Raw genomic sequence first — 27,500 nt, forward strand, 5'->3', positions numbered from 1 at the left:
TATATATATATATATATATATAATGTGTATATATAGATGTATGTATATATATATGCACATCTATATATATATAAGTGATCTTTATTGCTCAAGGTTCCTTTTAGTTTTTAGGGAAAGAGAGAGCTTCCCGTCTTATGGAGAGTGCTATATATATATATATATATATAAGTGATCTTTATTGCTCAAGGTTCCTTTTAGTTCTTAGGGAAAGAGAGAGCTTCCCGTCTTATGGAGAGTGCTATGATCACGAACAAAGTGAGTGGATATTGTGCGTGCAAGTGAATGAGACTGAGAGAAGGAGAGAGAAGAGATACGACACCCGAGAGTTTGTAAAACCCTCCTCCGAAGGCCCCACTCTCATCGGCGAGAGTGGTCTACTTTGATTGCACAAAGGTGTACAATGCGTATGCAATGGACTAATGCAAGTTGGACTATGCCGACGACGACGACGGTGATGACGACGGCTAAGGCTGAAATCTGTGATCTTCTAGGTGTAACAAACTTGGACACTCCAAGTCAAGAATCAACCGCGACAGCACCAAATAACCACTTCAAAACAATTCACAGATCACAATAGATTTGCACTGGCCCGGCGGAGTTCCGTGCCTAGAGATATTGGCCCCAAAGACTGGCGCCCCTTTCGGTATTTCTTTTTGTATTAATCAATCATCAAAGTACAAGAGAGCGGTTAGGGTTTCACTCTCAGACTCTGCGTCCAGATGCTCTGAGAAGTGAGGCCCTCACCACTAATTTAAAGGTTACAAGGGATGCCCAAAAGCAGAGCCCCAAAAGCTTTTAAAATCAAAAGCATCAGTTCTCTCTCTCTCTTAGAGAGTCTTTTCTCTTTTTTTTTTATAAAAAAAAAGCAAAAGCAAAATTCGCGTCGCTCATCATTTTCCAATTTTTTTTTTTTTTTTTATAATAATAATCCGTCTCCGCGATTTCCGGAATTTAGGGTTTTTGGCAAAAATTAGGGTTTGCAGGAATTTTAGGGTTTCTGGCAGAAATTAGGGTTTCTGCTGTCCGCCACATCATCACTTTGTGACATACCCCCCTCTTGAAAGCATTGTAATCGACCGCGATTACGTCTGCAAAACCGACAAAAGCCATAAACCGTCTTAGCAGACACTGACTGTTAGTACCTACGTACTAGGAACACACATCTAGCACATGTACAAAATCGACAGTCACATCACACGACATCACAGGACATCACCAGACATCACAGGACATCACATGACATTCAACATTCATTCGGATCTTAGACCATGATTTATCGGCAATGTAGCTAGCAATCACATCTAGGTCCAATCGGGACCTCATCGATGTCCGATTGACTAACCCCTATTGCAACCATGTCTATTCGAGATCAATCAGACCAAAATGCTGCAGTCATTTCGGCTATCAGTTCCTGCACTCACAAGAAGTCAAGAACAAATCAGTATCATAATCAGGAATTCCATTTCATAAAGTCATCCAGCAGAATACTGTCAGCTCTCAGTATCCCTGAAGCTCAAAGAGACATCAGTGACTTTAGTATCAAAATCGAGGCATCTGTTGTATGCTAAACCAAAACATCGAGGTAAAGTTTCACAATCCGAGGAGTATCTGCTAGGTCCTCCTCCTCCATCCACTTCGCATCAAATGCAGGAAAGTTCTTGAACTTAACCAAGAACCGCCTTCGGACTTTACCTTTCTTCGTATCATTATGTGCCAAAATCTGTTCAAGAACAAGGATCTCCTCGTTTTCTTCCACTTTGGGTTGCTCATCGGGCTCCCCATCATCAGGCACATCACCCTTAATAGGTTTCAAGAGACTCACATGCAATGCATTGTGAATCCTCCAAGTATCTGGCAGTTTCAATCGGAAGGAGACATCATTTATCTTGTCAGTAATCTGGAAAGGTCCGTAGTATCACATACTAAGCTTTGGAAAAAGCCTCTCCTTTCCCTTTTTCTTTCTTAGGCGTGCCTTCTCAAAAGTAAGAGCACCCAATCATCCTCCTTCAATTTCCAGTCGCGACGATGGCGATCCGCTGCCTTTTTCTGTCGTTCTTGAGACTCCTGCAAAGTCTCGCGAACCTTGGCAAAAGCCGTATCCAAATCTCGCGAATATTCATCCGCTTCAAATTTCTAATCTTTCGTGCTCAGGAAGGATGGAACCTTCGTAGCAGTTTCAACAATCTCTCATGGCGTCTTCCCCGTCGAAGAGTGTATCGTGTTATTGTAGGCAAATTCCACCAAAGGTAAGTTCTTTTCCCATTGAGTCTTCTGATGCGAGATACAAGACTTCAATAAATCTAAAATCACTGAATTGGCAATCTCAGATTGCCCGTCAGTCTGCAAGTGGAACGATGACGAGAACTGCAACCGCGTGCCAATGTTCTCCCAAATTGCCTTCCAAAACAAACTCATAAATCTGGGGTCTCTGTCGAAGACAACCGTCTCAGGCGTGCCATGTAATCGGAAAATCATCGTGATCATTCTGTATTCTCGGGAGATAAAAAAAAATGAAATCCATTTCAATATTTTCCCAGGGGCGGGTGGGTATGGGTAAAGGCTGTAACAATCCCTGTGCCTTATGCCTGTCAAACTTGACCTTCTGGCATACCAAGCAACTGCGCACAAACTCTTCCACATCCTTCTTCAGTCTCCGCCAAAAGAAATCTCTCTCTTACCCTTTCATGGTGGTAGCAATGCCGCGGTGACCCGTAAAAGGTGGACAGTGGCAATCAGTCATAACCTTTTCCCTCAACGGCTGTGTAACGCACAACATAGTCTTTTTCATCAAGTAGCCTTCCCGAAGGGAGTATCCAGCTTCTGTCTCCCCATCCCGTATCCGTGTGAAAATATCTGCAAAATCTGTATCTGTGGCATACTGATCGACCATATCCTCGAAGCTCCTATGATGTATCGCGGAAATAGCCAGAACCAACGGTTTCCGAGACAAAGCATCTGCCACCACATTCTTCTGTCTCTGCACATCGACAATCTGGAAGTGGAACTGTGACAAGATGTTCACCCACCGCATCTGCTTTTCCGAAAGCTGCTTCTGTGACAAGAAGTAGCGCAAACTCTGATGGTCTGTAAAGACAGTAAAATCCGCTCCGAGTAGATAATGCCGCCACTGAGTAAGAGCATGGATAACCGCCAAAAGCTCTTTCCCATAGATCTGTGCTGTCATCTCCGGCCTAGAGAACAAACGGCTCTTGTAAGCTATGACATGGCCTTCTTGCATCAAGACCGTACCCAGACTACGACCACAAGCATCACAGTATACTTCAAATGACTTCTGCAAGTCCGGCAAAGTCAAAATAGGTCCCGTAGTCAATTTCTCTTTCAATGTCCGAAAGGCAGTCACCTCTGTGGGTCCCCACGAAAAAGGTACTCCTTTCTGTGTCAAGGTATGCAAAGGGGAAGCAACCTCTGCAAAGTTTCGTATGAACCGCCTGTAGTACGAACACAGTCCCAAGAAGCTTCTAACTTCATGGACATTCCTCAAATCGGGCCAATCACGGATAGTCTCTATCTTGGCCGGGTCCATTCGCACTCCTGCTGCTGACACAATGTGTCCCAAAAAGTGTATCTCTGGTAGGAAAAATTCACTTTTCTTTGCATTAATCACTAACTTGTGATCTCGTAATGCCTGAAAGACCTGAAACAGATGATCTCTGTGTTCTGCCTCATTCTTGGAGAAAACAATGATGTCGTCAAAGAAAGTGCCAACAAATAGCCTGTACTCTCGAAAAATCCTATCCATCATCCGGTTAAATGTCGCAGGAGCATCGGTTAAGCCAAAAGGCATCACCAAAAACTCAAATAACCCAAAAGTCGTCCGAAAAGCTGTCTTGTAGACATCTCCTGGTGCTATCCTGATCTGATGATATCCACTCTTCAAGTCAATCCTGCTAAAGCACGAGGATCCCTGTAACCTGTCGAGTATATCATCGATCCTAGGAATCGGAAATCTGTTCTTGATGGTGATTTCGTTGAGAGTGCTATAATCGATGCACATTCTCCAAGATCTGTCTTTCTTCAAAACCAACAACACTGGAGAGCAATACGGTGAAGTACTAAGCTGGACAAGACCCTTTTCCAAGAGGTCTTTCACTGAGTTCATAATCTTTTCATTCTGTACTCGGCTCACACGATAAGGTGGCCGATTCGGTGGTGTGCTTCCAGATATCAGATCAATGGTATGATCTTCAGGCCCTCTCAAAAGCAATCGGCATGAGCGTGGAGAAAAAAAATCTTGGCGTTCTTTTCTTCAGGTCAAAACATATTCAACTTTTATCCATCGTTCAGTTCTCCCAAAAGAATGAGTAAGAAAACTGAAGTTCATCAAGTACAATCTCTAAGCCCTTCATTTATCAAAGTCGCTTTCTCGGCCCGGTAGTCAACCACGGTGTAGTTCTTGTGGTACCAAGGGATCCCGAGTAGAACGTCACTCACGTGCCCTGAACACCCCTGTCATTGCAAACGAAGTTTGCCAATGCTCGGTGTAATGGCAACATCCCATCCGGGTGCCAGTCGAACTACCTCCGCCTGTGGCGTCAGTCTGTTGGGCGTAGTTCCAAATCGAGCCGCCAATTCCAAGTGAAAAGAAGTTGGCCTTGGCTCCTTCAAAAGAGCTTCCTGATCCTTCGCTTTGCCCCGAAAGCGGCAAAGTTTGTACTTTCATTCATTAGATTCGGTGCAGGTCCCACGCCATGTGGTACCAGTTCTGCTTTTCTATTTGCCTTTTCTGCCACATTCCTCAGCTGCTCTCGAACTCTCAGACCTGTCGTCGTCTTTATCATTCTGTTCTTTCTGTGCCTTATCAGGGCACTTCGAGGAAATATGTCCATGTTCCCCGCATCCAAAGCACTTCCCCTCTCTGATGAAGCGAGCTCTCTCCTCAGGAGTAAGCTTGGGTCGTGCATCCTTTTTTTTCTCTGGGTTGCTCTTTTTCATTCTACTTTCATTCCCAGAAGTCTGTTCGGCTCGTTGTGTCATGGCCTCATCTGTGGGGTAGGTCAGACTGCCAGAGTGAATGGCAAAGCCCCGCTTTGCATGACTCATCAACTCCTGAATAGAAGCTGACTTCTGTTCCAAGCAGTGATCTCGGATCTCTGTAGGTAGACCCAAGGTAAACTGCTCAATCTGTTCTCTGAATGAAGAGGCGGGTAGAAAAGAGCTCCAGAATCTTTCACAATAAGAATTCACTGTATCGCTCTTGGTCATCCGGAGATGGTTCCAAGCAGCTCGTATATCTCGCTCAAACTCTTGAGTCAACCAAGAAGAAATAAAAAGCCTCTTGAATTTCAGCCATGTAACTGGCACAGTCGTGCTTAATAGAAGCGTGGACTACCAAGTACGAGCATTCCCCTTAAAGTAAGAGGCAGCTCTCCGAATCTTGGAGTGCTCTGAATAGCGTCCTCCCGCGAAAGCGATGTCAAACTGCTGAATAAAAGACAAAGCCTTCGAAGCATCTGAGTCTCCTGAAAAGTATCAAACTTGATCGAGTGGCCACCTTCCTTAAACTCTCGGACTTTCTTGCTTTTATCTTCGAGAAAGTCATACTGGTTGGCTTTGTAAAAATTCTTCTTGTTCGCATAAAACTTTCCGTCATCGGAATCTGAGCTGTCTGTAGACGAGTCCTCAGTAGAACTGTCAGTCTCTGGGCGAGATGTAGCCTTCTTTGCCTTTTTCTTGCCCGTTCCGAAGCTTTGTGTCTTTCTTCGCTTTTTTTTGCTTTTTTTTCTGTCTTCTTCGCTCTTATCGGAGGAGCTAGAAGAACTGTCAGAAGAAGAAGAAGAAGAACTGGGTACTCCTTCAAATCGAACACGCTTCTTCCGTTTCTTTGCTTTGTCGAATGTCGACTGACGACCCAAATATCCCGGGAAGTCAGTACCTTTGTTCTGCTTTTTGCCGTGCTTTTTGCCTTTCTTTTGCACGTCGAAAAGCTGAGCAATCCGTGCATCAACCACGTTCTCCAGTTCCTTCTCCGTATATTTCTTGGAGGTAGAAGGTTTCTTGAGAGCGGGTTTCGGGAGTGGTGTTGTGGTTCTCTGCCACTCCATCTGTACCTCTTCCAAAGAGGTCTGGTTCATATATTTTGCCATCTTCGCTTCCTTGGCAAAATTGAGCATCATCTTTGTTGCATCGCCAATCAATTGACGACGCTCCATCTCTGTTTGCTCCGCCTGAGTAGGCCGAGGCGGGCCATACTCTCTGTCTGAATCTTCGTTGTGATCCCAGCCCGCATCTCCAGATGCAGAGGGAGTCGACTGATCATTGCCTGAAGCCATAGGTGTCGCGGAAAAAAAAAAATTCGGGGATCGGATTTCCCGTAGAAGAGAAATCGGCCGTGCTCTGATACCACTGTAACAAACTTGGACACTCCAAGTCAAGAATCAACCGCGACAGCACCAAATAACCACTTCAAAACAATTCACAGATCACAATAGATTTGCACTGGCCCGGCGGAGTTCCGTGCCTAGAGATATTGGCCCCAAAGACTGGCGCCCCTTTCGGTATTTCTTTTTGTATTAATCAATCATCAAAGTACAAGAGAGCGGTTAGGGTTTCACTCTCAGACTCTGCGTCCAGATGCTCTGAGAAGTGAGGCCCTCACCACTAATTTAAAGGTTACAAGGGATGCCCAAAAGCAGAGCCCCAAAAGCTTTTAAAATCAAAAGCATCAGTTCTCTCTCTCTCTTAGAGAGTCTTTTCTCTTTTTTTTTTAAAAAAAAAAGCAAAAGCAAAATTCGCGTCGCTCATCATTTTCCATTTTTTTTTTTTTTTTTAATAATAATAATCCGCCTCCGCGATTTCCGGAATTTAGGGGTTTTGGCAAAAATTAGGGTTTGCAGGAATTTTAGGGTTTTTGGCAGAAATTAGGGTTTCTGCTGTCCGCCACGTCATCACTTTGTGACACTAGGGCTGAATTCGGGGTTGTCTTCGTGGCTGAAAATGACTGTTTCTTGTTGTTTTCATGGCTGAAAATGACTGGTTTATTCGGGGTCATGCTGAGGGTAAAACGCTGAGGATCTGTACCTTTTTGGGTTGAGTTTCTGCTGTTGCTTGAAGGCTGAAAAACGGGTTGCTGCAAGCTTTTCCTTGCCAAAACGTTGGGCTACATGCTCCCAAAAACGCTGTGGATCTGCAAATTATGCTGCGTTTTATGGGCTGGACATCTGCTGCCAAAAACGCTGATTCTTGTGAGCCAAAAACGTTGGCAGGTTGATTTGTTGCTGGCGTTTTTGCTAAGGCTGAGATCCCAAAACGCTAGGCCTTTGGTGGGGCTGATCTGCAGAGGGGACTATCGCCAGAAACAAGAGGCTTATGGCGATGGCTGGCTGTAGGGAGAAAACGCCAAGGACAAGTGGCTGACGGCGATGCTAATACTGGAAAACGCTAGGGGTGCATGAAGAGGGGTTATTGCTGAGAAGTTGCCTGTTGAGCGGGAAGCTCTTGTTGCCTCTTCTGCCAGAAAGTGCTAACTTGGGTTTGCTTATATATTAACTTAGCAAAATTGCCCTACCTACTTTTGTTGGAAAGTCACTTAAAAATAATAAGTGAAAATACCAATAAATAGTAAAATAGGCTAAATACACTGAAAAATTCCCCTAACTGATGCTAATGGATTCTGATGGGAATTCCGATGATCATGCTGTGTGCAACCGGAGGATATGCATCTATGCTAAGTGACTCGGCATGCACGGTCTACGAATAGACTCACAAAAGTGCCAGATCATTGCTAATCTATACTTGACTTGACTGACGGGAACCATGCTATGGTGTAGCTCGTCCACAGACACATAGGGTTGGGATGTGTCACGTGACATTCCCTCCTTTTCAAAGTGAGGTACTGGTATCGAACTATATGGCGTCGAGGGAGATCGCCAACAGCATCCGGAATCCTGGAAGGGACTCTTCGCCGGCCCACTCTGCTGTGTGGGTCGAGCGGTACTTGAACTTCATAAAGGTCTACAACGCTTGCTTCTTTGGGCCGCGCCGAAAGCGACTGAAAGTCTTCTATGGCTCCTTTGATGCTTCAACTTCGTCTAGAGTCCCGCTTCTTCCGTCTTCAAGAATCTCCATGGCTGAAAATTCCTGAAACCATCTCCAACACAAAACCATGAACATACCCATTCCATGTAAAGTGAAGGAAAAAAATCTTGTCTTCTCTAAAGACTGTGTATGCAATGTAGATGAACATAGAGACGGAGTGACAACCCGTTTATCAAACACATGCAAACAATGCGCTCGAATCTTTTCTGTTTGATCGGAATCAATCAACTGTGGCAAATCACAATGGAAATGCATCCCATGCTTGGTGCTCATACTATCATGTGCTCTTTCAGAAACTGTGTCATGCCAAGGAAGAGACATGGAATGTGACTTCCTTACATACAAACCTTTCAACTTTTCATGAACAATCCGCATACATTCGTGCTCATCCATGAGAGAAACGTGCTCAACATACAATATGTCATGCCTAGGAAAAGGGATCACATAACGATGTTGACTAAAATACAAGAAACCATCACGGATGAAACACTCGAACAATGCGTGCGTATCAATCATGCGAACACATAATACTTCTTGTGATGGTTCTTTGGACCAAGGCTCGAGAGCCAAGATCGGTTTGTCCTGAATGGTCGAATCGTCCTGTGGGGGTTCTTTGGACCTCGACTCGTAAGCCAAGATCTGATCTTCGTGATTGATCGAATCTACAACGAGGTTAGCTTCGCTAGGAAAAGCATCCACTAACACATCATCCTTGTGAACAATCACATCATCTTCATGCAATTCATCATGCTTGTCTTTTTCATCCAAATCATCATGTAAATCATTATCATTCAAATCATCATGCTTCTCATAATCATGCAAATCCTGTGTGTCATGCTGTGGAGAAAAAGAGATTGAGAGAGTCTCCTTATCTCGAATCCTTTCAACCTTGTCCTGCATATTAGCAATGAGATGGAGGAGGAGCAGTGTCCACTCCATGAAAGACAGTAGGAGAATCACTTTTAACATTGAGAGTTAAGTGCTAGCCTCCCAATCAACGAGAGGGTTCAGTTCACGAAACCACTTCATGCCTAAAATCATATCACATCCTGAGAGAGGAGAAACAACAAATCTTCTAGTGAAGGCAGTCTGTTGAATTGCAAACAACACATCAAGGCACTCCTTCGTGATGAGAGCGTCCATACGAGGACGAAAGCCAGAGACCTTGATAGGAGATCTCGGACTAACTTCGAGGCGGGCTCTCTCAACAAGAGAGGGACTGATCACATCATGCATACTGCCTGGGTCAAACAATATGACAAAACGGTGCCCCGAGGTACTACCATAACATTTAATGAGAGAATCATCGATGGGAGGGTCCTGAGAAACTTTGGGCACAATCGTGTTATCATTCATTGCATTGACAGATGTAGTGGGTGCTGTGGGTTCTTTAGATTCATTCGATTCAAGCTTAGGACATGTTCGTTTTATGTGACCCTTAATGTGACAATGAAAACAACGACCTTCCTTAGAATAAGTGCTTTGTTCTTCCGATGTGATGTATCCTCCTACAATTCCTTGTGCTACCTTTTCATATGGAGTAAGCTTAGGTTTAGCAATTGTGTTAGCCTTACCCTTAGATTCATTGGAAGAATTCTTTGATGAGAGACTGTTGGAAGATTGGTTAGAAGAGTTATCATTCTTACCGTTCTTACCGTTCTGCGGGTTCTGAGAAGTCTGCGAGGTACTTATGGAAGTCTTGTTCTCCTTAGGCTTTCCCTTGTTGTGCTTCATCTCCTGTGCGAGAGCAATCGCTACTGCCTTGTTGAGATCGATTGGATCGAATACCTCGACATCGTACTTAATATACTCGTCCAATCCAAAGAGAAGCCTCTTTGCGCTCATCATCTGACATGCGTTGGAACCGGCCCGTGGGGCGGTAGACGTTGGCTTTCACCCGAAATTCTTTACTTTAGACACACACACAGAGCACTTTGCAAAGGTGACCTGTAACGGGAATTAACACTTAATCACACACACGGCTCAGAAGCTAGTATGCTCCGAGCAGACGCCGACAACCTGTAGGCCCCAAAATTGGTGGCCCTTTCGGTATTTCTTTATTCTTTAGGAGGGTAAAGTACAAAGAAGAGTCCTGGGAATCCTTTGATTGTATCCCACTAGATACCGCCTATTTTGGCCAAATTTCGGCAGCATAACAACCCGTAAACTTGCGCGAAACCAATTCCCCTGCTGGAACTCGCTTCTACTGTCGTATACCCTCTGATTCCTGCCCAAAAACAGTAAATTCAGCACGCTGTATTTACTGGTTTTTGCCCTGTTTTCAGCCCCAAACAATCCCCTAACAGTCCTCTGCTAGTGGGGCACGATTCCCAAAGGTTCTGGTGTCCGTATGGCTGAAAAACAGTAAAATTACAGCGCATACACAGTGCTGATTTTGCACCTGTATGGTGAGGTTATGACCCTCACCAGTGCCTGCTTTGGAGTAGCAGCTAGCTACCCCTGTTCCTGCTCAAGGAGGCTCTTGCCTCAGCACAAAAGCATAAACCCACACAACTGTACATGAGTCAAATGAGGAGCCCTCTTGAGGGGCATCACATAACTGCACGTAGGAGAAAGGAAGCACTCCATAGCTCATAACCCGTGACAAATGCAAAATAGGCTCTCTCCCAGCTTAAAATTCGGCGCCCATTTTTCTGCATGAGGCAGGTTCATAAAAAACTGCCACTTGGGTGCATCTATAAGCATTTTTCCGTTTCGGATTCGTCGCTTAAAAATATCTTGACCGGTTGCCCAGTTGACTTTGCGGCAAAGTTGTAAAATGTTCCCCTAGTCATACCGAAGGTAATGACGCGAACACATTTCTCGGCCCAAAATAGCAGTTGCCTAAATTTTAGGAGATGCTTCCGTTGGGCTCCCATTGGTCTTCTGACCGTCTATCCTCATTGGGACCGCATCCAAAAATGCAATGTGGCCCAACTATCGGATACTTTTCTGTTGATAGTCACACCTTGACTTCAGGCCTTTATTGAGTTCACTTCCTAATATCCACCAACTTGCTAAGTGCGACGGGGGGACCTATATGATCTTGCTTTGAGCCTAGACATCCTCTTACCATACAAATTCCAGTGCCGACCACTACCCATCTGCGGGTGAAACTACCGTTCACATTGGCCATGCAATGTCCGACCGTTTGCTACTTCAAGAAGAGGGTCTCAAAAATAAAACAAAACCCCTTGGAAACAAACCAACAACTAAAGTTAGTAGTTGCCACGTCCTCGTGACATAGTTAACAGTTGCCACGTCCCCGTAAAATACCCCCCTCTTGAAATCGCAAACGTCCTCGATTGCATACCATAAATATACGCCACTGATGATCTTGTGCTATTAGCACTCTAATATCATCGCATGTATCCGCAAGAAAGGTCATAACATATAGATACAAATGACTTAATGAGGCCATCATACTTCTGTCATTTCCATCTATTACACTGGATTCATATGTACATTTGATGTACTAGCTCTATCATTACCCCTCCTTTGCACACGTTGGGTTGGGGCATAAGTAGGCTGTAACCCAAAGGCTTCAAGGTAAAGCTGCAATACATTTGGTGACTCTGACAGTTCATGCTCTTCCATCCACTTTGCATCCATAGGCGGATAGTTCTTGAACTTCACCAAATAGCGTCTTGGAACTTGTCCTTTAACTTTTCTATCCTTATGTGCCAAAACTTGCTTAGGTACCATGATCTCATCAAGTTCCTCAACTTCTGGCTGATCCTCATCTGGCACATCACCCACGAAGGGTCTTAGAAGACTCACGTGAAACGCATTATGAATCTTCCACGCATCAGGCAATTTCAGCCTGTAAGCCACATCGCTGATCTTGTCAAGCACTTGAAAAGGCCCATAGTAACGCATGCTGAGCTTAGGAAACAGTCGTTCCTTGCCCTTCATCTTCTTTAACCTTGCCTTTTCGAACCTTAACAGAACCCAATCACCAGGTGATAGTAGCAATTCACGACGGTGACGATCAACAACCTTTTTCTGCTTTGCCTGAGTCTTCTCCAAGGCAACTTTAATCTTCTTATACATCTCATCCATGTTCTCAACATATCGATCTGCCTCAAAGATCTTGTCCTTTGTATGCAAAATGGGAGGAACCTTTTTGCCGCCTTCAACAATCTCAAAAGTTGCTTTGCCAATAGATGAATGCACCGTATTATTGTACGCATACTCAAGCATAGGCAAATGCTGTTCCCACTTGCCCTTATTATCTGACACATAGCATTTCAGCAGATCTAAGACAGTAGAATTAGCCTCTTCTGACCGTCCATCAGTTTGTGGATGAAACGAAGACGAAAACTTGAGCGTAGTGCCCATGTTCTCAAACTATCCTCTCCAGAACAAACTGGTCATGCGAGGATCACGATCATTGATAATCGATTGTGGCATACCATGGTACTTAAACACATTGTACATGAACAAGCGTGCCATCTGATCAGATTTTATCTTCTTCTTGACAGGGATAAAATGGGCCTGCTTGCTGAACCTGCAGATAATGGTCCATATACCATCACTCCCTGTTGGCGTCCTTGAAATATCAAAGATAAAGTCCATAGCAATGCTTTCCCATGGCTTATCCGGAATCGGCAGTGGTTGTAACAACCCTGGTGCCTTTTGCCTGTCAAACTTGACCTTTTGGCAAACTATACATGCTCGCACAAAGGCATCCACATCTCTCCTCAAGGTAGGCCAATAGAAGAATGTCTCTACCGCTTTAACTGTTGCATCAATGCCACGATATCCTGCATACGGTGGGACATGACTCTCTTCCATGACCTTATGTCGCAGTGGCCTAGTGACACAAAGTCTGCCATGCATCATCATAAAACCATCTCGGAGGAGGTAGTGCTCGTGATGTTGCCCCTCTTGTAACTGTTCAAAGATCTTCATTAGCAGTATACTGTTCCTTCATGTCATCTCACTCATGATGATAAGGAATTGACACAATTGAAATTTGTGGCTTTCTTGATAACGCATCAGCCACAACATTCTTCTTGCCTTCCACATGCATAATCTGGAAGTGGAACATGGAAAGAATGTTTGCCCATCGCATATACTTTTCGGATAACTTTGACTGTGTCAAGAAGTACGCAAGGTCTGATGATCTGTTTGGACAACAAAATCAGCACCTAAGAGCTAGTGCTTCCAGCTAGAAAGCGCATGAATCACGGCCAAGAGCGCTTTCTCTTAGACTTGCATAGTCCTCTCTGGCCCTTGCAAAATTTGGCTTTCGTAAGCTACTACCCGTCCATCTTGCATTAGCACTGCTCCGATGCTACTGCCACACGCGTCACACTGGACCACAAATGACTTCCTGAGATCTGGCAAAACAATAACTGGATCTGAAGTCAACTTTTCCTTTAAGAGACTAAAAGCTGAAATCTCTTTTTGGGTCCATCTCAAAGTGACCTCTTTCTTTTGCAAAGCGTGAAGAGGCGATGCTATCTTTGCAAAATTTCTGATAAACCTTCTATAGTAGGAACACAATCCCAAGAAGCTTCTGACATCATGCACAGTCTTCAAGTCTGGCCATGTCTTGATAGCTTCGACCTTTTTGGGATCCATTCTAACACCATCCTTTGAGACTATGTGGCCAAGAAAGTGGATCTCTTCGAGGAATAATTCACTTTTCTTAGGATTGACAAGTAACCTGTGACTGCGCAACTCTTCGAACACAATGGTCAAGTGACGCCTATGCTCCTCTTCACTCTTCGAATACACTATCATGTCATCGAAGAACGTTCCAACAAACTGTTGATGCAAGCGGAAAATCCGGTCCATCATTTTGTTGAACGTGGCAGGAGCATTTGTTAGCCCAAACGGCATCACTAGAAACTCATAAAGACCAAATGTCGTTCTAAACGCAGTCTTGTGCACATCCTCTAGCCTTATACGAATCTGATGGTACCCACTCTTAAGGTCTATCCTGCTGAAAATTGCAGCACCCTCTAAACGATCGAGAATATCATCAATTCTAGGAATAGGGAACCTATTCTTGATGGTATTCTTATTCAACGCACGGCAATCAATACACATGCGCCATGAGCCATCCTTCTTCTGCACTAGGAGCACTGGGGAGCAAAAGGGTGAAGAACTAGGCTGAATCAGCCCCTTCTCTAATAACTCCTCAACCTGGCCCATAATCTCTTTCTGCTGCGCCGCACTAACCTTGTAGGGAGGTCTATTTGGTGGGCTACACCATGGCACCAAATCTATCCGATGGTCCTCAGGTCTCTCTGGCGGCAATTGCAACGGTAATGAATCAGAAAAACAGTCACTAAACTTTTGCAAAAATGCTGACCTTTCTTTATCTAACAGAGATAAATTTGAATGATCACTATCTGAGACATCACGTGCAAAAATCAAGTACACAGAAAGATGATTCTTTATTACAGAAGTGATAGCAGAAGCAGATACAATAGGGACTGACTCTTTAAGCTTTACATCCAAGATGTGAGTTTTGCCCCTATGCTGTACAGTGATCTTTTTGTTGTAGGCATTCAAGACTCCATGCACTCGGAACATCCACGGGATCCCCAACAAGGCGTCACAACCTTCCAACGGCATGATATAAAACTCTTCAGTGTCCACATACGACTGAATATGCAGATGCAGTTTTCCAATGATGGGAGTAACACACTCTGAGTGGCCAGGACAAGCCAACCCTGCCTCTGCTGTGTACCCCATCTCTTCAGCTTTGATGCCCAGCTTCATAGCTAACTCTGATGAGATAAAGTTGGCTTTGGCACCTGGATCAAAGAAGATGAGTGCCGTCTGATCCCTAACTTTACCCCATGCCCTGCATAACTCACTGGCATGTGTGTTGGGCCTGTCACCCACCATGTCTGGCACTAAACCTGCCGTGGGTTTAGGCTTCTTGCCTTTCTGGTCTTCTTTATCCTCTGAGTCAGCTGGTCTTTTCCTTTGTGGACAATTGATAGAAAAGTGACCTGGCTGCTCGCATATAAAGCATTTGTTCTCAGCCATTAGGACCTTCTTTTCCTCGAGCGACTTGCGCACAAAAGGCTTCCTTTTTTGTTTCTTTGCCTGCGCTCCAGAAGTCCCGGCTGAATCCTTGTCTTCGGTGGCCTTTTTTGACCCCTGTGACGCATCAGGAGCCGTTTTCACAAAGGGCTTCTTTGCTGAATTTTTCTTTTGCTGGCCTCCTTTGTCACTGCTCGGAAATCCACTGTCCTCTCCTTTCAACAAGGCAAGACCAGTGTTCGCAACTTCCATAAGCTGAGTAAGGGTAGCCACTCTGTTCTTTGTACAGTAATCGCGAAGCCCTTTAGGCAGCCCACAACAATACTTCTCTATCTGCTCTGTCAATGGCACAAATCTGTAGGAGGTCACTAAGAGTAATGCTTTACAAAACCTCCTATTGTACTCCAGCAAGCTCTTGCACGAAGCTGAAGTAAGCTGGTGCCAATCTGTCATGACGTCGGCTTTAAATTCATTTGACAGCCAAGCAGATGCAAACATTTGCTTGAAGTAAACCCAAGTGGCGGGTGCCTGTCCTTGCATTAACAATGTCGTCCACCATGTAAGCACATTGTCCTTTAAGAAAGTGGCAGCTTTCCTGACCTTCGAGGCCTCTGTAAAATTCCCTCCCGCATAGGCTGTATCAAATTGCTGGAGGAAAGTGAGGGCCTTTGTCTTATCCTCGAAACCACTAAGGTACTGAACTTTACCGCTGCACCACCTTCTTTGTAAGCCTTCGGCTTCTCTAGTGCCCCCAAATTGTCATACGGAATGGTCTGCAACATGGGCATTGTAGTAGGCATGATCGGCACATCTTGGCCATTCACATTTTGCGTCAGAGGTGCGATATCTGGCTGCTGTCCAGAAAAACCAGCCATGCCAAAATGACCCTGTGGCACCCCAAACTGGCCCTGGTTGCAGTGGAAACCTTGCTGCATGCTGATACTACCATACATGGGGTTTGGCATGATGCCTTGCATACCCCCGAACACTGTTCCTGGCATGTACGGCTGACTTCCAGGGACATAACCAACCATACTTTGGAACACTGATCCACCCCCGAAATACCCAGGATGTACCGTGGGTGGTGGAAAAACTAAGTACATTGCTTGGTATCCAGCTCCATGTCCATTCAAGATAGCATGCTTGCTCTGAAAGGTGGCGGGCTGAACTGGCATAACATGTGGAATAGGCGTTCTAGCCACCTGTTCAAGCACGGGAGGAACCTGCTTTGGAGCCCTCGACTCCGCAACATGCGAGTGTTCCCTTTCCTCTTGCGCCACATGAAGTACTTGGGCTTGAGCATCAACAAGCTCCGTACGCGGCGTAGGTTGCCTATTCTGTTGTTGCACTGGTGGCGCTTGCAAGAACTCCATAAACCTCGGATTCTACACCAGCTGCGAAAAGACATTCACCGCGGCAACTAACTGAGTCTTGAACGCATCATCCTCAAGTTGCCCAGTCATAAAGCCCTGCACTACCGGAGGGACATTCACGTTGACAGGAGGTACAGACTGATGTGGCCGTGAGCTCTCGCCAATCTCAAAAACCATAGGAATCTCCTGCCTGTCCTCTGAAGAGGAACCCTCTTCCATAATTCCCTTCCCCTTGTCAGCCATAGTGTAATCCCCGCGTTTCTGCACTGTCTTTACCCAAAACAATCCAGGCTCACTCTTTAAGGAAAAAATGATTGATGTCCTTGCAATGGAACCATGGCAATGGAACCATGAAACCGGCCCGTGGGGCGGTAGACATTGGCTTTCACCCGAAATTCTTTACTTTAGGCACACACACAAAGCACTTTGCAAAGGTGACCTGTAACGGGAATTAACACTTAATCACACACACGGCTCGGAAGCTAGAATGCTCCGAGCAGACGCCGACAACCTGTAGGCCCCAAATTTGGTGCCCCTTTCGGTATTTCTTTATTCTTTAGGAGGGTAAAGTACAAAGAAGAGTCCTGGGAATCCTTTGACTGTATCCCACTAGATACCGCCTGTTTTGGCCAAATTTCGGCAGCATAACAGCCCCTAAACTTGCGCGAAACCAATTCCCTTGTTGGAACTCGCTTCTATTGGCGTATACCCTCTGATTCTTGCCCAAAAAACAGTAAATTCAGCACGCTGTATTTACTGGTTTTTGCCCTGTTTTCAGCCCCAAACAATCCCCTAACTGTCCTTTGCCAGTGGGGCATGATTCCCAAAGGTTCTGGCGTCCGTATGGCTGAAAAACAGTAAAATTACAGCGCATACACAGCGCTGATTTTGCACCTGTATGGTGAGGTTATGACCCTCACCAGTGCCTGCTTTGGAGTAGCAGCTAGCTACCCCTGTTCCTGCTCAAGGAGGCTCTTGCCTCAGCACAAAAGCATGAATCCACACAGCTGTACATCAGTCAAATGAGGAGCCCTCTTGTGGGGCATCACATAACTGCACGTAGGGGAGAGAGAGAGAGCAGTGGGTAGTGTGCAGGGCATCACTCCTAGCACCACACTGTACATGAGAGGGAAAGGAAGCACTCCATAGCTCTTAACCCGTGACAAATGCAAAAGAGGCTCTCTCCCAGCTTAAAATTGAGCACCCATTTTTCTGCATGAGGCAGGTTCATAAAAAACTGCCACTCGGCGCATTTACAAGCATTTTTCCGTTTCGGGTTCGCCGCTTAAAAATATCTTAACCGGTTGCCGAGTTGACTTCGCGGCAGAGTTGTAAAATGTTCCCCTAGTCATATCGAAGGTAATGACGCGAACACATTTCTCGGCCCAAAATAGCAGTTCCCTAAATTTTAGGAGATGCTTCCATTGGGCTCCCACTTGTCTTCTGACCATCTATCCTCATTGGGACCGTATCCAAAAATGCAATGTGGCCCAACTATCGGATACTTTTCTGTTGATAGTCACACCTTGACTTTAGGCCTTTATTGAGTTCACTTCCTAATATCCACCGACTTGCTAAGTGCGACGGGGGGACCTATATGATCTTGCTTTGAGCCTAGACATCCTCTTACCATACGAATTCCAGTGCCGACCACTACCCATCTGCGGGTGAAACTACCGTTCACATTGGCCATGCAATGTCCGACCGTTTGCTACTTCAAGAAGAGGGTCTCAAAAATAAAACAAAACCCCTTGGAAACAAACCAACAACTAAAGTTAGTAGTTGCCACGTCCTCATGACATAGTTAACAGTTGCCACGTCCCCGTGACATGCGTAATTGGGTACTTAGCTGCAAAACATGATTAGAAAAAGACATAACTGGCATACCATTTTGCTTGAGAGCGCGCCAATCGTCCTTCAATCGTGCGAGGTACTGAGGTGGCATAAACCGCGCCTTGAGCTTATCTTGGAAATCAACCCAACTAAAAGAGAGGGGCGTGAAATCGTCGGCTGCCTCTAGGTTCGCGGCTAGCTGTGCCTCTTGCCATGCATGGTACCAATTGATGGCATCACCGGCAAGGTACATAGCTGCCGTCAGAACTTTGCTATTTCTTGTCTTCTTAGTTGTCGCAAAATAAGCATTAAATTGATGCAACCAAGAATGAATAACTGTAGCATCCATCTTACCGTCATACTTACTGAAAGTCAACTTTTCTGTAAGTGGATGGTTGGAATCCGCGTCCTGGCTTGCGCCACTTGACGAACTCCCACGATCTTTGGGTGGTTCGGTCTTCGAGGCTAGGATGTGGGAAATGAACTCTTGATGGCGAAGCTCCCTTTGAGCTTCACGCTGGGCATCCTTTTCCGCTTTTCGTTCATTTCGTTCATCGTGCTCGCGTTCGAGAGCAAGTCGATTTTCTTCTTGTTGTGCGGCAAGTCTTGCGTTTCTTTCATCACGCTCATGTTCCTGAGCAAGTCGATTTTCTTCTTGTTTTGCGGCAAGTCTTGCGTTTCTTTCATCGTGCTCACGTTCTTGAGCAAGGCGACTTGCTTCTTGTGTATCCATCCTAGCCATCATCTGCCTGACGAGTGCCTCCATAGCACTTGGTGGCGTAGATGGCGAAGGGGGAGGGTTGAAGAAATCATCTCCGGGTGGGGACCAGTCTTCGTCGCCTCTCTCATGCTCATCACCTGTATGCGAAGTATCCATTCCGATTCGGGTGATGACCATGCACTATGATCTTGGGGTCTTAAGCTTGGGAGTAACTTGGTTCTTGAGGGTCTTGAGGTCCTTGATTTGTGAGAATCTTGGGTTCTTGAGTCTTGAGGGTCTTGGGTTCTTGGGGTTCTTGAGGTTTTCTTTCGCTTGCAAATTGCGTTGGAGAAGGATCTTCTCTTCACCCGAGTTCTACCCTTTTCTGCGGGCGCACCCCTTGGCAGCCTTGCGCTCACACCAAGGTTGCTTTTTCCCACCTCACGTCGATTGGCCGGCCGCTAAGTGCACGGTCCACTCTCAATGAGTGAAAAGAGACACAAGGGGAGGTTGGACAAGCCCTTCTTTCTTGGGATTCTTGTCACTCTTCAACAAAACACGATTAGGAATCGCCACGCCCAAGTAAACTTGGGTTCGCGTGATTGCAACAAGCAAAAAAAATTCTTGTGGTTCTTGTGGTTCTTTCCTTGAGTAATGAAGAACACTTCCAAAGCTCTGATACCAATGTTAGGTGCAACGGAATGAATGTTGTATTTTCTCAAGATTAGTGATCTTTATTGCTCAAGGTTCCTTTTAGTTCTTAGGGAAAGAGAGAGCTTACCGTCTTATGGAGAGTGCTATGATCACGAACAAAGTGAGTGGATATTGTGCGTGCAAGTGAATGAGACTGAGAGAAGGAGAGAGAAGAGATACGACACCCGAGAGTTTGTAAAACCCTCCTCCGAAGGCCCCACTCTCGTCGGCGAGAGTGGTCTACTTTGATTGCACAAAGGTGTACAATGCGTATGCAATGGACTGATGCAAGTTGGACTATGCCGATGACGATGGCTAAGGCTGAAATCTGTGATCTTCTAGGGCTGAATTCGGGGTTGTCTTCGTGGCTGAAAATGACTGTTTCTTGCTGTTTTCATGGCTGAAAATGACTGGTTTATTCGGGGGTCATGCTGAGGGTAAAACACTGAGGATTTGTACCTTTTTAGGCTGAGTTTCTGCTGTTGCTTGAAGGCTGAAAAACGCTGGGCTACATGCTCCCAAAAACGCTGTGGATATGCAAATAATGCTGCGTTTTATGGGCTGGACATCTGCTGCCAAAAACGCTGATTCTTGTGAGCCAAAAACTCTGGCAGGCTGATCTGTTGCTGGTGTTTTTGCTGAGGCTGAGATCCCAAAACGCTAGGCCTTTGGGGCTGATTTGCCGGGGGGACTATCGCCAGAAACAAGAGGCTTATGGCGATGGCTGGATGTAGGGAGAAAACGCCAAGGACAAGTGGCTGATGGCGATGCTAATACTTGAAAACGCTAGGGGTGCATGAAGGGGGGGTACTGCTGAGAAGTTACCTGTTGAGCGGGAAGCTCCTGCTGCCTCTTTTGCCAGAAAGTGCTAACTTGGGTTTGCATATATATTAACTTAGCAAAATTGCCCTACCTACTTTTGTTGGAAAGTCACTTGAAAATAATAAGTGAAAATACCAATAAATAGGAAAATAGGCTAAATGCACTGAAAAATTCCCCTAACTGATGCTAATGGCATAGTTATAGGGGACGGGCCCTAGGGCCGGGGGACGGCCGTAACCGGGCCGGGAACGGAAGGGGACGCAGTGGGACGGCCGGATTTCGGGCCGGACGGGCGGGTCGCAGGGGGACGGACCGGGGACGGCCGAGAACGGCAGCAGTCAGGCGGCTAAAAGTGGCCGTTTATGACCGTTTTAAACGGCTCTGTGCAGCCCAACTGCCACATTTTGGGGGGCCTTGGCCCTTGGGAGGCTATAAAAGGCTCCCTTGGGCCTCTTGATACTCATAGTCTCATTCCAATTGGCAATTTCCCTCAAGCTCAAGCTTTCCTCTCTACTCAATGCTCATTGCTCAAGCCATATAGCCTCATTGAGTCATTGCTCAAGGCTCAAGCATGACCATTGACTACTCTACACTCTAGTATCTACCCTTGAAAGTTGAGTCTTCACTCTCAAGTCTCCCTCTTCTACCCACTTTGAAGTTTGAAGCTCTCCTCTCCCTCTTCTACCCACTTTGAAACTCTTCTCTACTCTCTCTCCACACAAGCTCTCCTCTAACTCCTCTAACTTCTAAGCTCTACTCTCTCGAGTCTCTCCACCATCATGTCATCTCAAGCCAACTCCACTTCTCAAGCCGGTTCTTTTCGAAGGAGGCCCGCCGTGCAAACGTGGTCGTGGTGGGATGAAGTCGACTTTAGCACGTGTGACAAAGGTGGCGGTGCAAGACCATGGACATGCAAGCTATGCCCATACAAGAGAACGGGTGGTTCAAACAAAGTGCGAGCCCATCTTCTTCATGAACCCGGTCACGAGGTGAAGTTTTGCCCTCATGTAGCTCCTGAGAAGAGGTTGGATCTTCTTGAGAAGCTCACGGTGTATGAGGTTGCGGAAGGGCCAAGAGGGGCTGTTTTGTTGCCGTTGATCCCTTCGCCACGGCGACACCGCGAGAGCAAAGGGAAGCAAACCTTGATGACATCTCTCGAAGCTTCAAGAGCCATGCATCTACACCGTCCTCTTCCGTTCCGCATCGCCAAAGCACTCTCAACGAAAATTGGAATCCTAAATTGAAGGAAGAGGTGGATAGGTCGGTTGCCCGATTCTTCTTCCACGACCACATTGCCTTCCATGCTTCGCGGTGAGTTTCCCTTGGCATATGCACATTGCAATCTTCCATTTTGTATCCATAATGGGTTATAACTTCTCGACTCTCGACTCTCGACTCTCCATACTAACACAACATGCTCTATTTTGTGTGGATAGGTCTCCATACTTTCGAACCATGGTTACGAAAATAGGGGAATATGGCTTCTCTTATGTGCCACCTTCATCGGAGAGGCTTTGCACCACCCTCCTTGACAAAGAGAAGTTTGCCGTGGAGCAAGCGGCCCAAGCAACAAAGGATTTGTGGGAGACCAATGGCGTCTCTCTCCTTGTAGATGGATGGAGCGACACCCGCAAGCGGTCCATCCACGGGGTGGTGGCCTACTCTCGGGGGGAGATGTACTTTGTGGAGTCACATGATGCATCCGATAGTGGCAAGGCCGCCGAGATGCTTGCGGCGGAGTGGACAAGTACCATAGAGATCACTAGCCCGGAGAATGTCCTTTGTATGGTTGCAGATGGAGAGGTGTCAAATAGGGCAGCCGGAGCTATCATTGAGGGCATGTATCCCAGCATCCATGTCACATTTTGCATGGCGCATTGTCTCAATAACCTCCTCAAGGACATAGGGAACTTGTCATGGATTTTACCCACCATTGGTGACGCCTCTCGAATTGTCTTCTTTGTGCTCAACCATCAAAAAGTGCGCCATGAATTCTCAAAGAGGAGCCACTTGTCCTTGCTCAAATATTCAGAGACAAGATTTGCATTCAATTGGCTTATGCTAGGCCGCTTGTCTACATGTGGCGGAGCCTTAAGGGGCCTCTTGCTCAGTGATGAGTTCCAAGCCATGCCGGAGTCTACATCAGCAGTAGGATTGAAATGCCGAGAATGGGCCGACGACGCCGCTTGGTGGGAGGAGGTGAAGACTCTTGACGCCATGGTCAAGCCTATTCTACACCTACTTCGAGTGGTGGATGGCTTGCAGCCATGCATTGGCAAAGTCTACGAAGCCATGGATCGGATGATAGAGGCACTTGAGAAGCTTGTGCCTGACCCTGTTCAGTATGCGGAGATTCATGGCTTGTGTGAGTCGAGGTGGAATGGATACTACTCTCCACTTCATGCGGCAGCTTATGTGCTTGACCCTGAGTTTCAGGGAAGGCGTCAAGAGAGCAACAAGGAGGTGAGCAAAGGATGGCGGCTTGCATTGGAGCGCCTTGAGCCTAGCAGTGACATTAGGTGCAAGATTAGAGACGAGCTACTCAACTACAGGCAAAAGAAGGGCTCTTATGGATGTGTAGATGCACAGCTTGATCGCAACAAGATTGGCTCGGTTTTGTGGTGAGAGGACTATGGAGGAGATGGCCCACATTTGCAGCGCTTGGCTGTTCGTGTCCTTAGCCAAGCATGTACCACTAGTTGCTTGGAGCAACTATGGAGTGTGTACAGTACTACAGCCACATTGCCTCTAAGAAGAGGAATCGCCTTGGGGTTCAGAGGGCCAATGATTTGGTGTTTGTGAGCGCTAACTTGCGCATGCTTGCCAAGATCGTCACACACAAGGCAGATCCTTTCACTGAGTGGGAGATGGCACAAGAGAATCCATCTATGGCCGATACTCTTTTGGAGGAGCTAGAGGAGGACTTCGAGCCTCAATTGCGAGCCTCCCGAGCCCTCATACGTCGCTGATGACCTCGACTACGACGACGATATGGAGATTCAGCAGGCGAGCACTTCTTGAGTTTGATGATCATTGATCACTCGATTCTTGAGTCTAGACTCTTGAGTCTACGACTCTACCTACCACATAGCCCTTTGTACTTTTTGTTATCCTTGAGGCCTCAGGCTTGTCCTAAGTCCTTTAGGCTTTTTGACTCTTGAGCCCTTGTGGCATGCACTTCTCATTTTGTATCCATCGATCATCGATGTTTTATTAGCACATTTCAGCCTATATGACTCGTGTTCTTTGGTCTATTTAGTGTAAATTTATGGTCAAAGTGATGCTCTATGTGTGTGGCATGTGTGTAGGTCAAAAAATGCCAAAAAAATTCTCTCTTTTTTTTTGCCGTTCCGACCCCCGTCCCCGTTTCCTGACTTTTGCTGTCGCGTCCCCGTTCCCGACCCCGATCCGCCGTCCCATGTAACTATGGCTAATGGATTCTGATGGGAATTCTTGTAACAAACTGCTGACGAGTCAAAGCCTAAAGAATGGAGCCAACTTACAGATGCCGGCCGAGGGGCCTAAACCCTAAGAAGAACAAGCAGTAGAAGAAGTGTCACAGAGTGAGGACGTGGTTGCCCGAGTGCAGAAAACCCTAACCCTAATTTCTGCCAGAAACCCTAATTCTGAAAACCCTAATTGCAGAAACCCTAATTGCAGAAACCCTAATTCTGGAAAACCTAACCCTAAAACCTGCAAACCCTAATTTCTGCCAGAAACCCTAACTGCTGAAACCCTAATTCTGGAAACCCTAACCGTAAAACCTGCAAACCCTAATTTCTGCCAAAAACCCTAACTGCTGAAACCCTAATTTTGGAAACCCTAACCCTAAAACCTGCAACCCTAATTGCTGAAACCCTAATTCTGGAAACCCTAATCCTAAAACCTGCAAACCCTAATTTCTGCCAAAAACCCTAACTGCTGAAACCCTAATTTTGGAAACCCTAACCCTAAAACCTGCAACCCTAATTTCTGCCAAAAACCCTAACCCTAACCCTAAGGCAACAGACAAATTCCGAAAATTGCACTGACATGATGACGTGGCAGGCTGTACGGATTTTCGTAAATTGCGCTGGCAGCTTTTGGCATTGCTTTTTGGACCAGAAGCTTTTGAGTTTGAAAGTTTTTCATGTAAACTGCTTTTTGGACCAGAAGCTTTTGAGTTTGAAAGCTTTTCATGTAAACTGATTTTCAGGCCAAGGGCCTTTACATATGAGGCTAGGGCTCATTCTCTGGCATGCTTCAGTACGAAGGTGCAGAGTCTGGAGTACCGGCTCGTACTGTGTTGATGCAATATAAAGAAATACCGAAAGGGGCGCCAAGGTTTGGGGCCAATACTCTCTGGGGTGGAATTCCGCCACTTCGTGTCGCGTGTCGTCTCTCTCTCTCTCTCTCTCTCTCCATTTCAGTTCAGTTGTTATTTGAAGTGCTTAAAGTTGTTCAGTCTGTTCTTTTCTATTGGCACGTGGTGCCCGCCTTGTGACAGTGGTATCAGAGCATCAGGCGTGTGCTTTTCTGAAAGCATACCGGTCCTACAAAAGAGTAGACAAAGCTTTATTCGAGGATATCTTCGCCCTCCAACCCGGATTAAAGAGCAGACAGAGCTTTATTCGAGGATATCTGCGCCCTCCAACCCGGACTTATTAGCCACTCCCACCCTTACTTCATCGCGCATCGGGCGCGCTCCTGTCTTCACCGCAGTGTCTTACAAGGCATAAGCCAATTAAGATCACTTGCAAGAGAAGGATCCAGATTTGTTTCATGTCACTGTTTTTTTTCTCAGAAGCAGTGTCATGCAGATGTTGATGTCTACAGCTACCAAGCAGCATACTCCAAGTACTTGGCAAGCTTTCAAGAAAATATTTGCCCGAAGTTATATGGTTTCTGACATCTTCCTTCGGAGTGCAACTTCTAGCAGAGTGGGGTATCTTGAAATGCTTGCCATGGAAACCCTAGCAGATTATAACTTGAAGTTTCTCGACATCTCCCAGTAGATGTCTCTTCACGAGCAGATGACCTTGGAGATTCGGTGCGATTGCTATCATGGGACTACCATCACTGCCAAAGAAACACTGTTTGTCCAAGAGCTGATGGACCATGCTGTGCTCGGCTATGACCTTACGGAATGAACCTAACCCTAATTTTTGGTGCAGGTTCCAGGATGGAAAGTCAGTCGACTTTTCGAGCTCGATTGATGTCGAGATTGCTTTTTAAGTTTGAGTTCTGTTTGAGCTTGTTTGGTGATCCTGTTTGGAATTTGTTTGAAATGGATGGTATCTGTTTTGAACCTGTTTTGGTGCCGATTTGAATTGTTTGACTCTGGTTTGATACTGGTTTCAATGATTGGTGATTTTACTCCCGGGTGGAGAAGTGGTAAATACTGTTTTGGTATTGTTTAAACCTCCGAACGACGCAGGCCGATGCCTGGGGAGCGTTTGGTTGTATGCTTGTAAAATAATTGTTGTTGTGACTCCCGGCCCGGACCTGGATGGTTATGCGGGAGGAGTATTAAGAAGTCTGAGCAGTGGTTACTCTCAGCACCTCCAAACGACGCAGGCTGCGGTCTGGGGGGCGTTTGGTTGTAAAAGGCCTCTATATCTCCCGGCCCGGACCTTTTTAGGTTATGTGGGAGGAGTGATGAGGGAGTCGTTGAATATCTCCCGGCCTGGACTTTGTTAGGTTATGCTGGAGGAGTGTTCATCGGCGGCTTTATGTTTCTATGTCTTGTAACATGCATATGTGAGCATTTGTGTTGCATTGTGATGTGCCAAACAGTGAATATTCCTAATTGGATGAGATTGCCTGGGTATGTGAAACCGGCCCGTAGGGCGGTAGGCGTTGGCTTTCACCCGAAATTCTTTACTTTAAACACACACACAGAGCACTTTGCAAAGAGAACCTGCGACGGGAGTTAACACTTGAATACACACACGGCTCGGAAGCTAGAATGCTCCGAGCAGACGCCGACAACCTGTAGGCCCCAAAATTGGCGCCCCTTTCGGTATTTCTTTATTCTTTAGGAGGGTAAATTACAAGGTAAGGTCCTGGGAATCCTTCACGTGTATCCACCTAGATACCATTTGATTTGGCCAAATTTCGGCAGCATAACAGCCCCAAAACTTGCGCGAAACCAATTCCCCTGCTGGAACTCGCTTGCACTGTCGTATACCCTCTGATTCCTGTCCAAAAACAGTAAATTCAGCACGCTGTATTTACTGGTTTTTGCCCTGTTTTCAGCCCCAAACAGTCCCCTAACTGTCCTTTGCCAGTGGGGCACGATTCCCAATGATCCTGGTGTCCGTATGGCTGAAAAACAGTCAAATTACAGCGCATACACAGCGCTGATTTTGCACCTGTACGGTGAGGTTATGACCCTCACCAGTGCCTGCTTTGGAGCAGCAGTTAGCTACCCCTGTTCCTGCTCAAGGAGGCTCTTGCCTCAGCACAAAAGCATGAACCCACACAACTGTACATCAGTCAAATGAGTAGCCCTCTTGTGGGGCATCACATAACTGCACGTAGGGGAGAAAGAGAGTAGTATGTAGCGTGCGGGGCATCACTCCCGTCACCATACTGTGCATAGAGGGCAAGGTAAGCATTCCATAGCTTCTGTACCTGTTACAATCCGCCTGTGGCTGAAAATGGCGCCCCCTTTGATGATATGCAGCTCGTTTTTGCCTCCCAGAGTGGCAGAATCGCTCACTAGCTGACACGTCGCCCAGTTTCCGAGTTTGGGCTTTCCCTGCTAAAAATATCTCAACTGGTGCGTCAGTTGACTTCGCGGCAGAGTTGTAAAGTGTTCCCCTAGTCATACCGAAGGTAATGACGCGAACACATTTCGTGGCCCAAAATAGCAGTTCCCTAAATTTTAGGAGATGCTTCCGTTGGGCTCCCACTGGTCTTCTGACCATCTATCCTCATTGGGACCGCATCCAAAAATGCAATGTGGCCCAACTGTCGGATACTTTTTGTTGGTAGTCCCACCTTGACTTTACGCCTTAATTGAGTTCACTTCC

General features: G+C 46.2%; 1 protein-coding gene across 2 annotated transcripts in view; it reads left to right on the plus strand.

Annotated features, from left to right (window-relative positions):
• VPS24.1 (SNF7 family protein) overlaps positions 1-27,500 on the plus strand; it is a 44,100-nt gene that overhangs the window by 1,396 nt on the left and 15,204 nt on the right. The gene's annotated exons all lie outside the window — the stretch shown is intronic.

The sequence above is a fragment of the Adiantum capillus-veneris genome, chromosome 30 (genome assembly GCF_014529385.1).
Source record: "Adiantum capillus-veneris isolate H3 chromosome 30, ASM1452938v2, whole genome shotgun sequence".
Classification (NCBI taxonomy): Eukaryota; Viridiplantae; Streptophyta; class Polypodiopsida; order Polypodiales; family Pteridaceae; genus Adiantum; species Adiantum capillus-veneris.